Source organism: Bubalus kerabau, chromosome 8, assembly GCF_029407905.1.
Source record: "Bubalus kerabau isolate K-KA32 ecotype Philippines breed swamp buffalo chromosome 8, PCC_UOA_SB_1v2, whole genome shotgun sequence".
Lineage (NCBI taxonomy): Eukaryota > Metazoa > Chordata > Mammalia > Artiodactyla > Bovidae > Bubalus > Bubalus kerabau.
This window is the reverse complement of record NC_073631.1, coordinates 19,673,421-19,687,967: the sequence shown is the minus strand read 5'-3', so window position 1 is coordinate 19,687,967 and position 14,547 is coordinate 19,673,421. Positions and strand designations below refer to the sequence as shown.

The following is a 14,547-nucleotide window of genomic DNA, read 5'->3' as shown; positions in this document are numbered from 1 at the left end:
GCATGTGACGAAAGGCTTGTTGATCTCTATAATTGCTTGCATTTGTTAGCATTCCTTGTCTTAGTCTGTGTTATATATAAAGACATGGAACACCACTCCTGGTCAATCACATTTACCAAGAGTGAAAATATTAATCACAGGTATCTTCCAAATCAAAGCACCCAATGCGTGTAGCAATTGGTTTTAAGATATAAATAAGACAGAAACACCATGGCCACAGAAGAATAAATATCTCACCAAATCCCCCTGTGCATAGTATGTATTTTCCATTTATTGAATAACAGACTCTCTCTTGCCTCCACTGCCTCCAAGTGAGGTTTCTAAGCAGAGAGAGCCTACTAAACAAGATAATCAGGTCTCAGGTTTAAAGCACAACCTGTATCTTCACATTCTTTCAGCAGATGTTAGCATAGGACTCAGTAATAATTACCAACTTTGAAAAGCCTGCCATGGGGAGGTGAGTCTAAATTGCTTTATTAAAATAACCCAATCTTCTTTCTCAAAATATCCCCACTACTCTATTACAACAGAAGAAAATCTGAAAAACGTGGTGAAGAAAGGAAAGGAATTCACATTTATCTACCCTTGTCATGCTCCGTTAGTAAGGTGACAGTAAGTCCTGATTCGTCCAGCACAGTTCTATTTTCTGCCTTCTATCCCTGTGCAATTACTAATCATAGTATTCCCTTTCATTGTCAAAAATGTTGCAATTTAGATAACAAGTTATATGGTTATCCTGTGTGTTCAGTAGTGAGCAGCATGCTCATCTTGGATCCACAGATCGACAGAGAGAGAGATTTTTCTCCCCATCCCTCCTTCTCCATTCCACAGTTGCTAATCTGTATCAGCTATATTACTGTGTTTCTTCTGAGTGAATTTGGCCACTCAGGAACCAGCAGAAAATGGGAGGGTGGGAATAAAGGGAAGTAGTCAGGATATTTATTCCCTGATCTCACTCCCTGCCTGGCTGTGGTCTAACTGGTATGGTCTCTCTACCAAAGGCCACAGCTCCAGAAGGGTCTCTCCCACAAGCACAGCACTATTTTTAGCACCTGTAAATCATTCACTCCAATTGCTTCTTCAGATCTAGCTCTCGTGGTATTTCTGTTCCTTGCCCTACAGTGCTTCATAATCCCTTGTAGATGTCCTTTAACTTTGTCCATACCTTTGTAGGCTACCTTCTCCATTCAATTTCCCATTTGAGTGTTCCCTATGTTTCCCTCTGTCTATCTTTGGCTGCAAAGATGGAGCCAAAGATGGACAGATATTCTTTACAGCCAAAGATGGAGAAGCTCTATACAGTCAGCAAAAACAAGACTGGGACCTGACTGTGGCTCAGATCATGAACTCCTTATTGCCAAATTCAGACTTAGATTGAATAAAGTAGGGAAAACTACTAGACCATTCAGGCATGACCTAAATCAAATTGCTTAAGATTATACACTGGAAGTGACAAATAGATTCAGGGGATTAGATCTGATAGAGTGCCTAAAGAACTATGAATGGAGGTTTGTGACATTGTACAAGAGGCAGTGATCAAGATCATTCCCAAGAAAAAGAAATTCAAAAAGGCAAAATGGTTGTCTAAGGAGGCCTTACAAATAGCTGAGAAAAGAAGAGAAGCTAAAGGCAATAGAGAAAAGGAAAGATATATTCATCTGAATGCAGAGTTCCAAAGAATAGCAAGAAGAGATAAGAAAGCCTTCCTCAGTGATCAGTGCAAAGAAATAGAAGAAAATAATAGAATGGGAAAGACTAGAGATCTCTTCAAGAAAATTAGAGATATCAAGGGAACATTTCATGCAAAGTTGGGCACAATAAAGGACAGAAATGGTATGGACCTAACAGAAGCAGAAGATATTAAGAAGGGGTGGCAAGAAAACACAGAACAACTGTACAAAAAAGATCTTAATGACCCAGATAATCGTGATGGTGTCATTACTCCCTAGAACCAGACATCCTGGAATGCAAAGTCAAGTGAGCCTTAGGCATCACATCACTACGAACAAAGCTAGTAGAGATGATAGAATTCCAGTTGAGCTATTTCAAATCCTAAAAGATGATGCTGTGAAAGTGCTGCACTCAGTATGCCAGCAAATTTGAAAAACTCAGCAGTGGCCAAGGGACTTGAAAATGTCAGTTTTCATTCCAATCCCAAAGAAAGGCAATGCCAAACAATGTTCAAACTATCGCACAATTGCACTCATCTCACATGGTAGCAAAAGAATGCTCAAAATTCTCCAAGCCAGACTTCAACAGTACATGAACCATGAACTCCAGATGTCCAAGCTGGATTTAGAAAAGCCAGAGGAACCAGAGATCAAATTGCCGACATCCATTGGATCACTGAAAAAGCAAGAAAGTTCCAGAAAAACATCTATCTCTGCTTTATTGACTATGCCAAAGGCTTTGACTATGTAGATTACAATAAACTGTGGAAAATTCTTAAAGAGATGGGAATACCAGACCCCCTTACCTGCCTTATGAGAAATCTGTATGCAGGTCAAGAAGCAACAACTGGAACTGGACATGAAACAACAGAATGGCTCCAAATTGAGAAAGGAAATACGCCAACGCTGCATATTATCACCCTGCTTTTTTAACTTACATGCAGAGTACATCATGCAAAATGCCAAGCTAGATGAAGCACAAGCTGGTATCAAGATTGCTGGGATAGAGAACAAGATGGCAGAGGATTAGGTGGATGTGGAGTACTACTCTCTCCATGAATACATCAGGAATACACCCTAAGATACAGAAGTGCATGCAGAACACCAACAGAGAGCAGACAGGTGTACCTGACCAGTGGAAAAGAATATATAGAACCACACAAAACTTGGTAGGATGAAGGAACTAGGGGAAAAAACAGGAGTGTTAGTAGGACTGGACCTGTCCTCAGTGGGTGGGGGAAATGAAGCAGGGGTCCAATCCCCACATTAGGGAAACTGAGTCAGAGGAGAAACATTTAAGGTTGAGAGTGAAACAGCTAATAAGGACTGATGTTGAAGCTGAAACTCCAATACTTTGGCCACCTGATACAAAGAACTATCTCATTTGAAAAGACTCTGGTGCTGGGTAAGATTGAAGGTGGGAGGAGAATGGGACGACAGAGGATGAGATGGTTGGATGGAATTGCCAACTTGATGGACACGAGTCTGAGTAAACTCTGGGCGTTGGTGATGCACAGGGAGGCCTGGTGTGCTACAGTCCATGGGGTTGCAAAGAGTCAGACACAACTGAGAAACTGAACTGAACTGATCCCATTGTTTATTTCAGCACAAGTTATAATAGCTAGAACATGAAAGCAACCTAGATGTCCATCAACAGATGAATGGATAAAGAAGTTGTGGTACATATACACAATAGAATATTACTCATCCATAAAAAGGAACACATTTGATGATGAGGTTCATCCACCTCATCATCAGAACTGATGATGAGGTGGATGAACCTAGAACCTATTATACAGAGTGAAGTGAGTCAGAAAGAGAAAGATAAATATAGTATTCTAATGCATATATATGAAATCTAGAAGAATGGTACTGAAGAACTTATTTACAGGGCAGCAATGGAGAAACAGACATAGAGAATAGACTTATGGACATGGGGAGAGGGGAGGAGAGGGTAAGCCATATGAAAAGAGTAACATGGAAAGTTACATTACCGTATGTAAAATAGACAGCCAACAGAAACGTGCTGAATGGCTCAGGAAACTCAAACAGGGGCTCTGTATCAACCTAGAAGGGTGGGATGGGTAGGGAGATGGGAGGGAAGTTCAAAAGGGAGGGGATATATGTATACCTATGGCTGATCCATGTTGAGGTTTGACAGAAAAAAACAAAATTCTAGAAAGCAATTATCCTTCAATAAAAAAAATTAAAAAGAAAAAAAAAATGGAATGAGAATCAAACAGTCCTTGCCGCAGCCATACATACCCCTGGTCTACTGGAAGGCATGGCAGCTGGGAGCTGGAGTTTAGGGATTGTGGAGCAATCTCAGAGCCAGGGCTGTTGTTGATGTGGAGAGTTGGATTGAAGGGATGTGAGGAAGTAGGTCGTGGTGGGAAATGCCAGTGGAGGAAAGCCAGACAGCCATGGAAGCAAGGCGATACTGCTGAGTCATGCACAGGGGGTGGAGCCATCACCATAGCCTCTCTCTCCCCACACGCCGGCATCAGCAGTTGAACAATAGAGAGACTGGCCCATCAAAGGCCTGATGCACTGAACTACAGGGTAGGACCCCACCCAGGATGCCTCTTTAAGTGCCTGACACGCCCATCTACAGAGTAGGACCCCATCCAGGGGGGCCCCTCTATGTGCCTGATGCACTGAAGAACAGAGAAGGACCCCAGGTAAGGGAGCCTCTAAGTGTCTGAACAGGTGGAGCTATGGAGAAAGACTGGCCAAAGAGGCCTTCTTATTGACACCTACAAGAGGCTCAGAAAAAGACTCTGATAGGATCATAACTCCTGCAGTGGAGGCAGTCTGTGTCCCTGCACAATTGGCACTGCCAGGGTCCCCGCGAGCCAAGCAGCTGTGCCATCTTCACAATCAACTCTCACTGGGGCAGAGCTACCACAGGCAAAAAAGAAGACTTGCATCTATGCTCCCAGGGTCACTTCAGGTGTGTCTAGCTCTTTGCAACCCTGTAGACTGTGGCCTACCAGGCTTCTCTGTCAGAGAATGGGTTCTCCAGGCAAGAATACTGGAGCGTATTGGCCAATACTGGTTGCCATACCCTTCCAGAGCACGATATTTCCTGCTGCCCTAGCTGCCAACTCCCCTGAGTACCTGGTGCAGCCAGAACCTCTGTGACCCAAGCAGCTGCACCAGCTCCACACCTGGCCCTCACAGGGGCAAACCAAAGTCCTCCAGGGCAGCCTCAGGAGCTAAACCCCAGTGGTCAACCTACATGTAGAGGTGGAAATAAAACCACAATTGAAATCCAGGGGCAGTGTGGCTAAGGAAGAAGACCCAAAATCCTCCCACCAGCTGTACAAGCTGCAGATTAAATCCACATGATCAACTAAGCAGACTCTATTGATGGAATATATAAAAGGGCATTGAGAGAACCCATAAAAGAAAACACTCTAGCTCTGATAGCCTTGGAAACTGGAGGAAAGAACACACAGAAGTGGGACCAAATTAGAATCTGAGCTGCATCCACAGCAGGACCAGAGATCAGCACAGTGCTGGAGGGCTTTCTAGGGAAGTAAGGTAGACTGCAACTCCCAGCAAGGGAAAGGACTCTGACAGCAGTGACTCAAGAAAAACAGTTATTATTCTTATGTTTTGACTTGTTCTTTAGATTCTTTGGATTTTTTTGCTTTTTTCCCCACTTTTTCCCCCCTCTGTTGTAGGTGTTGATTTTATTGGCACTGTTGTAGGTGTTGATTTTATTGGCACTAAGAAATCCAATTAAGCTTTTGAGCTTTTTTTTTTTCTCAGTCACATTTTTAATTGTCATAAACCTCTGCCTCTATATTGGGCTTTTGCCATTTTGCAAAGTTTTCCTCTTTTTTTTTTCTTTTCTTTTCTTTTTTTTTTTTTTTGTTTTAATTTTTAAGTTTTAAATGTATTATTATTTTTTCTACATTTATTCCTTAGTTTGCTTTTCCTACTGTTCTTTTCCCCTTGCAGTTAATCTTTATTGTATATAAATCTTCTTTATCTACCTCTATTTAACTTTGTATATCTAAAGAGGCACAAAGAGTCCCCTACAGGATAAACCCAAGAAGAAACACACCAAGACACATACTAATCAAACTAACAAAGACTAAACACAAAGAAAGTATATTAAAAGCAGCAAGGGAGAAGCAACAAGTAACATACAAGAGAAACCCCCATACATTTAACAGCTGATCTTTCAGCAGAAATGCTACAGGCCAGAAGGGAATGGCAGTTTATATTTAAAGTACTGAAAGGGAAAAATCTACAGCCAAGATTACTGTACCCGGCAAGGATCTCATTCAAAACTGATGGAGAAATAAAAAGGTTTTCGGACAAGCAAAGGTTAAAAGAATTCTGTACCAACAAACTAGCTTTACAACAAATGTTAAAGGGGCTTATTTAATCAAGAAATACAAGAGAAGTAAAAAGATCTACAATATCAACCTCAAACAGTTAAGAAAATGGCAATAGGAACATATATCTCAATAGTTTTTTAAATGTAAATGAATTAAATGCTCCTACCAAAAGACAAAGACTGGCTGAACGGATACAAAAACAAGACTCGTATATATGCTGTCTACAAGAAACCCACTTCATACCTCAAGACACATATAGACTGAAAGTGAGAGAATGGAAAAACATATTCCATGCAAATCGGAAGCAAAAGAAAGCTGGAGTAGCAATCCTTATATCAGACAAAATAGACGTTAAAATAATGACGATTACAGGAGATAAGAAAGGACACTACAAAATGATCAAGGGATCAATCCAAGAGAAAGACATAACAATTATAAATATCTAAGCACCCAGCATAGGAGCACTTCAATACATAAGACAAACACTAACAGACATAAAAGGAGAAATTGACAGGAACACAGTAATATAGGAGTCTTTAACACCCCACTCACACCAATGGACAGATCATCAAAACATAAAATTAATAAGGAAACACAAGCCTTAAATGATATATTAGATGAAATGGATCTCATTGATATTGTCAGGACTAGCAAGTCAGTCAGTTCAGCTACTCAGTCGTGTCCAACTCTTTGTGACCCTATGAACCGCAGCACGCCAGGCCTCCCTGTCCATCACCAACTCCCAGAGTCCACCCAAAACCATGTCCATCGAGTTGGTGATGCCATCCAACCATCTCATCCTCTGTCATCCCCTTCTTCTCCCACCCTCAATCTTGCCCAGAATCACGGTCTTTTCCAATGAGTCAGCTCTTCACATCAGTTGGCCAAAGTATTGGAGTTTCAGCTTCAACATCAGCCCTTCTGATGAACACCCAGGATGGATCTCCTTTAGGATGGACTGGATGTATCTCCTTGCAGTCCAAGGGACTCTCAAGAGTCTTCTCCAACACCACAGCCCAAAAGCATCAATTCTTCAGCTCTCAACTTTCTTTATAGTCCAACTCTCACATCCATTCATGACCTCTGGAAAAACCATAGCCTTGACTAGACAGACGTTTGTTGACAAAGTAATGTCTCTGCTTTTTAATATGCTGTCTAGGTTGCTCATAACTTTCCTTCAAAGGAGTAAGCAACTTTTAATTTCATGGCTCCAATCACCATCTGCAGTGATTTTGGAGCCCAAAAAGATAAAGTCAGCCACTGTTTCCACTGTTTCCCCATCTATTGTCCATGAAGTGATGGGACCAGATGCCATGATCTTAGTTTTCTGAATGCTGAGCTTTAAGCCAACTTTTTCACTCTCCTCTTTCACTTTCAAAAGAAGCTCTTTAGTTCTTCTTCACTTTCTGCCATAAGAGTGGTGTCATCTGCATATCCGAGGTTACTGATATTTCTCCCTGCAGTTTTGATTCCAGCTTATGCTTCTTCCAGCCCAGCATTTCTCATGATGTACTCTGCATAGAAGTTAAATAAGTAGGGTGACAATATACAGCCTTGACATACTCCTTTTCCTATTTGGAACCAGTCTGTTGTTCCATGTACAATTCTGACTGTTGCTTCCTGACCTGTATATAGGTTTCTCAAGAGGCAGGTCAGGTGGTCTGATATTCCCATCTCTTTCAGAACTAAAACTCTTAAAAAAATGCACATAGAAGGAACCTACCTCAACATAGTAAAGGCCATATATGATAAGCATACAGAAAATATTATTCTCAATGGTGAAAAAGTGAAAGCATTTGCCCCAAGATCAGGAACAAGACAAGGGTGTTCGCTTTCACCACTATTATTCAACATAGGTCTGGAAGTCCTAGCTACAGCAATCAGAGAAGAAAAAGAAAGAAAAGGAATCCAGATCAGAAAAGAAGTAAATCTCTCTGTTTTTGGATGACATGATACTGTACATATCTAACCTTAAAGATAATATCAGAAAATTACTAGAGCTAATCAGTGAATTAAGCAAAGTTGCAGGATACAAAATCAATACACAGAAATCATTTGCATTTCTATACATTAACAATGAAAAATCAGAAAGAGAAATTAAGGAATCAATCCCATTTGCCATTGCAACAACAAAAAAATTAAATATCTAGGAATAAACGTACCTAAGGAGACAAAAAACTTTACACAGAAAATTATAAGACACTAATGAAAGAAATCAAAGATGGCATAAATAGAAGGAGAGATATTGCATGTTCCTGGGTAGGAAGAATAAATATTGTGAAAATGACTATACTACCAAACACAGTCTACAGATTCAATGCAATCCCTATCAAATTACCAATGGCATTTTTCACAGAACTAGAACAAAAAATTTCACAATTCATATGGAAACACAAAAGACCACAAATATTCAAAGCAGTCTTGAGAATGAAGAAAGGAGCTAGAAGAATCAACCTTTCTGACTTCAGATTATACTACAAAGCTACAGTCATCAAGATAGTATGGTACTGGCACGAAAACGGAAATACAGACCAAGGAAACAAGATAGAAGGCCCAGAAATAAACCCATACACCTATGGTTACCTTATCTTTGACAAAGGAGGTAAAGATATATACAATGGGGCAAAAACAGTCTCTTCAATAAATGGTGCTGGGAAAACTGGACAGCTACATGTAAAAGAATGAAATTAGAACACTTCCTAACACCGTATACAAAGATAAACTCAAAATGGATTAAAGACCTAAATGTAAGACCAAAAACTCTAAAACTCTTAGAGGAAAACATAGGCAGAACACTCAATGACATAAACCAAAGCAAGATCCTCTATGACCCACCCACCTCCTAGAGTAATGGAAACAGAAACAAAAGTAAACAAGTGGGACCTGATTAAACTTAAAAGCTTTTGCACAGCAAAGGAAACTATAAGCAAGGTGAAAAGACAACCCTCAGAATGGGAAAAATCATAGCAAATGAAACAACTGACAAAGGATTAATTTCCAAAATATACAAGCAGCTCATACAACTCAATACCAGAAAAACAAACAACCCAATCAAAAAGTGGGAGAGAGACCTAAACTGACATTTCTCCAAAGAAGAAATACAGATGGATCACATCCACATGAAAAGATGCTCAACATCGCTCATTATTAGAGAAATGCAATCAAAACTACAATGAGATATCACCTCACACCAGTCAGAATCAGTTCAATTCAGTTCAGTCACTCAGTCGTGTCCAACTCTTTGCGACCCCATGAATCACAGTACGCCAGGCCTCCCTGTCCATCACCAACTCCCAGAGTTCACTCAGACTCATGTCCATCGAGACAGTGATGCAATCCAGCCATCTCATCCTCTGTTGTCCCCTTCTCCTCCTGCCCCCAATCGCTCCCAGCATCAGAGTCTTTTCCAATGAGTCAACTCTTTGCATGAGGTGGCCAAAGTACTGGAGTTTCAGCTTTAGCATCATTCCTTCCAAAGAAATCCCAGGGCTGATCTCCTTCAGAATGGACTGGTTGGATCTCCTTGCTGTCCAAGCGACTCTCAAGAGTCTTCTCCAACACCACAGTTCAAAGGCATCAGTTCTTCGGTGCTCAGCCTTCTTCACAGTCCAACTCTCACATCCATACATGACCTCTGGAAAAACCATAGCCTTGACTAGATGAACCTTTGTTGGCAAAGTAATGTCTCTGCTTTTCAATATGCTCTCTAGGTTGGTCATGACTTTCCTTCCAAGGAGTAAGCGTCTTTTAATTTCATGGCTGCAGTCACCATCTGCAGTGATTTTGGAGCCCAGAAAAATAAAGTCTGACACTTTTCACTGTTTCCCCATCTATTTCCCATGAAGTGATGAGACCAGATGCCATGATCTTCGTTTTCTGAATGTTGAGCTTTAAGCCAACTTTTTCACTCTCCACTTTCACTTTCATCAAGAGGCTTTTGAGTTCCTCTTCACTTTCTGCCATAAGGGTGGTATCATCTGCATATCTGAGGTTATTGATATTTCTCCCGACAATCTTGATTCCAGCTTGTGTTTCTTCCAGCCCAGCGTTTCTCATGATGTACTCTGCATAGAAGTTAAATAAGCAGGGTGACAATATACAGCCTTGATGTACTCCTTGTCCTATTTGGAACCAGTCTGTTGTTCCATGTCCAGTTCTAACTGTTGCTTCCTGACCTGCATGCTAATTTCTCAAGAGGCAGATCAGGTGGTCTGGTATTCCCATCTCTTTCAGAATTTTCCACAGTTTATTGTGATCCACACAGTCAAAGGCTTTGGCATAGTCAATAAAGCAGAAATAGATGTTTTTCTGGAACTCTCTTCCTTTTTCCATGATACAGCGGATGTTGGCAATTTGATCTCTGGTTCCTCTGCCTTTTCTAAAACCAGCTTGAACATCAGGAAGTTCACAGTTCACATATTGTTGAAGCCTGGCTTGGAGAATTTTAAGCATTACTTTACTAGCGTGTGAGATGAGTGCAGTTGTGCGGTAGTTTGAGCATTCTTTGGCATTGCCTTTCTTTGGGATTGGAATGAAAACTGGCCTTTTCCAGTCCTGTGGCCACTGCTGAGTTTTCCAAATTTGCTGGCATTTTGAGTGCAACACTTTCACAGCATCATCTTTCAGGATTTGAAATAGCTCCATCATCAAAAAGCCTACAAACAATAAATGCTGGAGAAGGTGTGGAGAAAAGGGAACACTCTTGCACTGTTGGTGGGAGTGCAAATTGATACAGCCACTATGGAAGATGGTATGGCGATCCCTTTAAAACTAGGAATAAAACCACCATATGACCCAGGAATCCCCCTCCTAGGCATATACCCTGAGGAAACCAAAATTGAAAAAGACACATGTATCCCAATGTTCATTGCAGCACTATTTACAATAGAATACGGAAGCAACCTAGATGTACATGAACAGATGAATGGATAAAGATGTTGGGGTACATATACACAATGGAATATTACTCAGCCATAAAAAGGAACACATTTGAGTCAGTTCTAATGAGGTGGATGAACCTAGAACCTACTATACAGAGTGAGTGAATCAGAAAGAGAAAGCTAAATACCATATTGTAATGCATACATATGGAATATAGAAAAATGATACTGAAGAATTTATTTACAGGGCAGCAGTGGAGAAACAGACATAGAGAATAGACTTATGGACATGGGGAGAGGGGAGGAGAGGGTGTGATGTATGGAGAGAGTAACATGGAAACTTACATTACCATATGTAAAATAGATAGCCATCTGGAATTTGCTGTGTGGCTCAGGAAACTCAAATAGGGGCTCTGTATCAATCTAGAGGGGTGGGATGGGGAGGGAGATGGAAGGAATTTCAAAAGTGGGGGGATATAAGTGTGCCTATGGCTGATTCATGTTGATGTTTAACAGAAAAGAGCAAAATTGTGTAAAGCAATTGTCCTTCAATAAAAAATAATTAAAAAAAAGAATCACCTGTCAACACAGAGGACAAAGGTTTGATCCCCAGTCTGGGCAGATTCCACATGCCGCAGGACAAGTAAACCCGAAGGCCATGACCACTGAGCCTGCCCTCTAGACTGAGCCATAGTGCCACAACTACTGAAGCCTGCATACCCTAAAACCCATTCTCTGCAAGAAGAGGAAGCACCACAATGACAATCCCCCATGCCACAACTAGAAATTAGCCCCCACTCACTGCAATTAGAGAAAACCTATGTGCAACAACAAAGACCCAGTGCAGTCAAGAATAAATAACTTAAAAAAAAAAAAAAAACTGAGAAGAGCAGAACTGAGACTACCATGGATATAAAATACCCCAGGTCTCTCAGAAACTAAAATATTCTAAACTTGTATGCAAAGCAAAAAAACAAGATAGCTGGGAGAAGTATCAATAACCTCAGATATGCAGATGGCATCACACTTATGACAGAAAGCAAAGAGGAACTGAAGAGCTTCTTGATGAAAGTGAAAGAGGAGACTGAAAAAGTTGGCTTAAAATTCAACATTCAGAAAACAAAGATCATGGCATCCGGTCCCATCACTTTATGGCAAATAGACGGGGAAACTGGAAACAATGAGAGACTTTATTGTCTTGGGCTCCAAAATTACTGCAGATGGTGACTGCAGCCATGAAATTAAAAGATGCTTACTCCTACCGGCTTCCCTGGTAGCTTGGATGGTAAAGCGTCTGCCTACAATGCAGGAGACCCAGGTTCAATCCCTGGGTTGGGAAGATCCCCTGGAGAAGGAAATGGCAACCCACTCCAGTATTCATGCCTGGAAAATCCCATGGATCGAGGAGCCTGGTGGGCTACAGTCCATGGGGTCACAAAGAGTAGGACATGACTGAGTGACTTCTCTTCACTTCACTTACTCCTTGGAAGAAAAGCTATGACCAACCTAGACAGCATATTAAAAAGCAGAGGCATTACTTTGCCAACAAAGGTCTGTCTAGTCAAAGCTATGGTTTTTCCAGTAGTCAATTATGGACGTGAGAGTTGGACTATAAAGAAAGCTGAGCACAGAAGAATTGATGCTTTTGAACTGTGGTGCTGGAGAAGACTCTTGAGAGTCCCCTGAATTGCAAGGAGATCCAACCAGTCCATCCTAAAGGAAATCAGTCCTGAATATTCATTGTAGGGATTTGTGCTGAAGCTGAAACTCCAATACTTTGGCCACCTGATGCAAAAAACTGACTCATTGGAAAAGACCCTGATGCTGGGAAAGATTGAAGGTGGGAGGAGAAGGGGATGACAGAGGATGAGATGCTTGAATGGCATCACCAACTCAATGGACATGAGTTTGAGTAAACTCCGGGAGTTGGTGATGGACAGGGAAGCCTGGCGAGCTGCAGTCCATGGGGTCACAAAGGGTCAGACACGACTGAGGGACTGAACTAACTGACCTATGTTTCCTTCCTGGAAGCTGACTGAGAGTTTGTTTGTTTGTTTGTTTTTTACTTCCTCTACTTAGAAATCCTATAACTTAGAAAATATACCCATTTTACTTGTGAAAAAAATTAAGGTGCAGAAAAGCTACTTTATTTTTCCAGTTAGGTAGAAGAGCTGAAGAAGGGAATGGCAACCCACTCCAGTATTCTTGCCTGGGAAATCTCATGGGAAGCCTGGCGGGCTATAGTCCATGGGATCGCAAAGAGTTGGACACAACTGAACAACTGAAGGACTAAACAAAAACAATAAGAGAATCAAACCCGAGTACCCCCAAAGGTGAAACCTGTGGGTTAGCCTACTATATCCAGTTAGTCAACCTACAGACTCCCTTCCTATACTAGATAATGAAGGACACAATAAGCTCTAATATTCCAGTGATATATGAACATACATGCATTCGACAAACACTTTTGAGCAAGTGACCAGTATGAAGTAGGTAATGTAGTTACTAGGAAAAGCACCAGAGGACGTCAAGACAAAAGCCATGGAAAACAGAGGTACCTTGGAACATTAAATGATGTCAGGTGTAAATGGGACAATACAGCAGTCAGGAGCATCTTTAGGAGGGTGTGCCTGAGAGCACTGATCCAGCTCTGTAACACTGACTACCTTCTAGATTAATGGAAATCCTGATTCTTAAATATGTCCTAACAAAGAAAATGTATCTGCAATCTCAAAGTCAGTTTCTCAATAAGACTCTCAGATGATAACCTAGATAAAAACAGGACCCATGTTTCCCCTTCTCTAGCATGGGCTCCTCCTCACTTTGAAGGATGATTAAGTCTTGATGACTTAACCTGACTTCCCAGGTAGCACTAGTGGTAAAGAACCTGCCTGCCAATGCAGGAGATACAAGAGTCCTGGGTTTGATCCCTGGGTTGGGGAGAGCCCCTTGAGAAGAGTATGGCAATCCACTCTAGTATTCTTGCCTGGGAAATCCCAGGGACAGAGGAGCTGGGGGGTGGTGCTACAGTCCATAGGGTCACACAGTTGGGCACTACTGAAGCGACATAGCACACACGCAAATACACAAGTCTTGATGAGCACCAAAGCCTTAAAGTTAAAAGAAGATAAATTCATCTATCTAACTTGAATACAACACACTAAGTTCAAACGTCTCTTACCTGCTGAGCCCAGATCAGTACAAGGGCTTGTGAACCTTTCTTTCCTTAACTATATTTCCCTCCCAGCTCTGTTGCAAAACTTAGGGTGTGAGAAATTTGCAGATGGATCTGGACTAAATAGAGGAGGATATACAAAGTAAAAGTAGAAGCAACAATCTAAGATAATATGGTAATTGGAAAAAATGACCATACTTACCAAGACACATTCAATAGTATATTAAATAATAGGAGAAAACAAACTTATTGAAAATGTCGAGTTAACCATAAGATATGTAAAGGAATTTATGGCATATGACGAATCAGTTCCATGACTTACATTAGTGTTTTTTTAAAAGTTTGCATTTCTATTTATCAAGTTTCTGAATAATGAGATTTACCCACATTGAGAACATCAGATCGTAGGGCATCCATCAGCTCATTTTGAAGACATCCTTTTACACACAGAGCTCTGCAAAGTAAGC

General features: G+C 41.1%; 1 protein-coding gene and 1 non-coding gene across 2 annotated transcripts in view; one reads left to right on the top strand and one right to left on the bottom strand.

Annotated features, from left to right (window-relative positions):
- The window catches only part of NXPH1 (neurexophilin 1), a 360,267-nt gene that overhangs the window by 52,329 nt on the left and 293,391 nt on the right, over nt 1–14,547 (bottom strand). The window lies entirely within an intron of this gene.
- TRNAC-ACA (transfer RNA cysteine (anticodon ACA)) lies at nt 12,173–12,244 on the top strand. Its single transcript has one exon. It is a non-coding gene; the product is annotated as a tRNA-Cys (tRNA).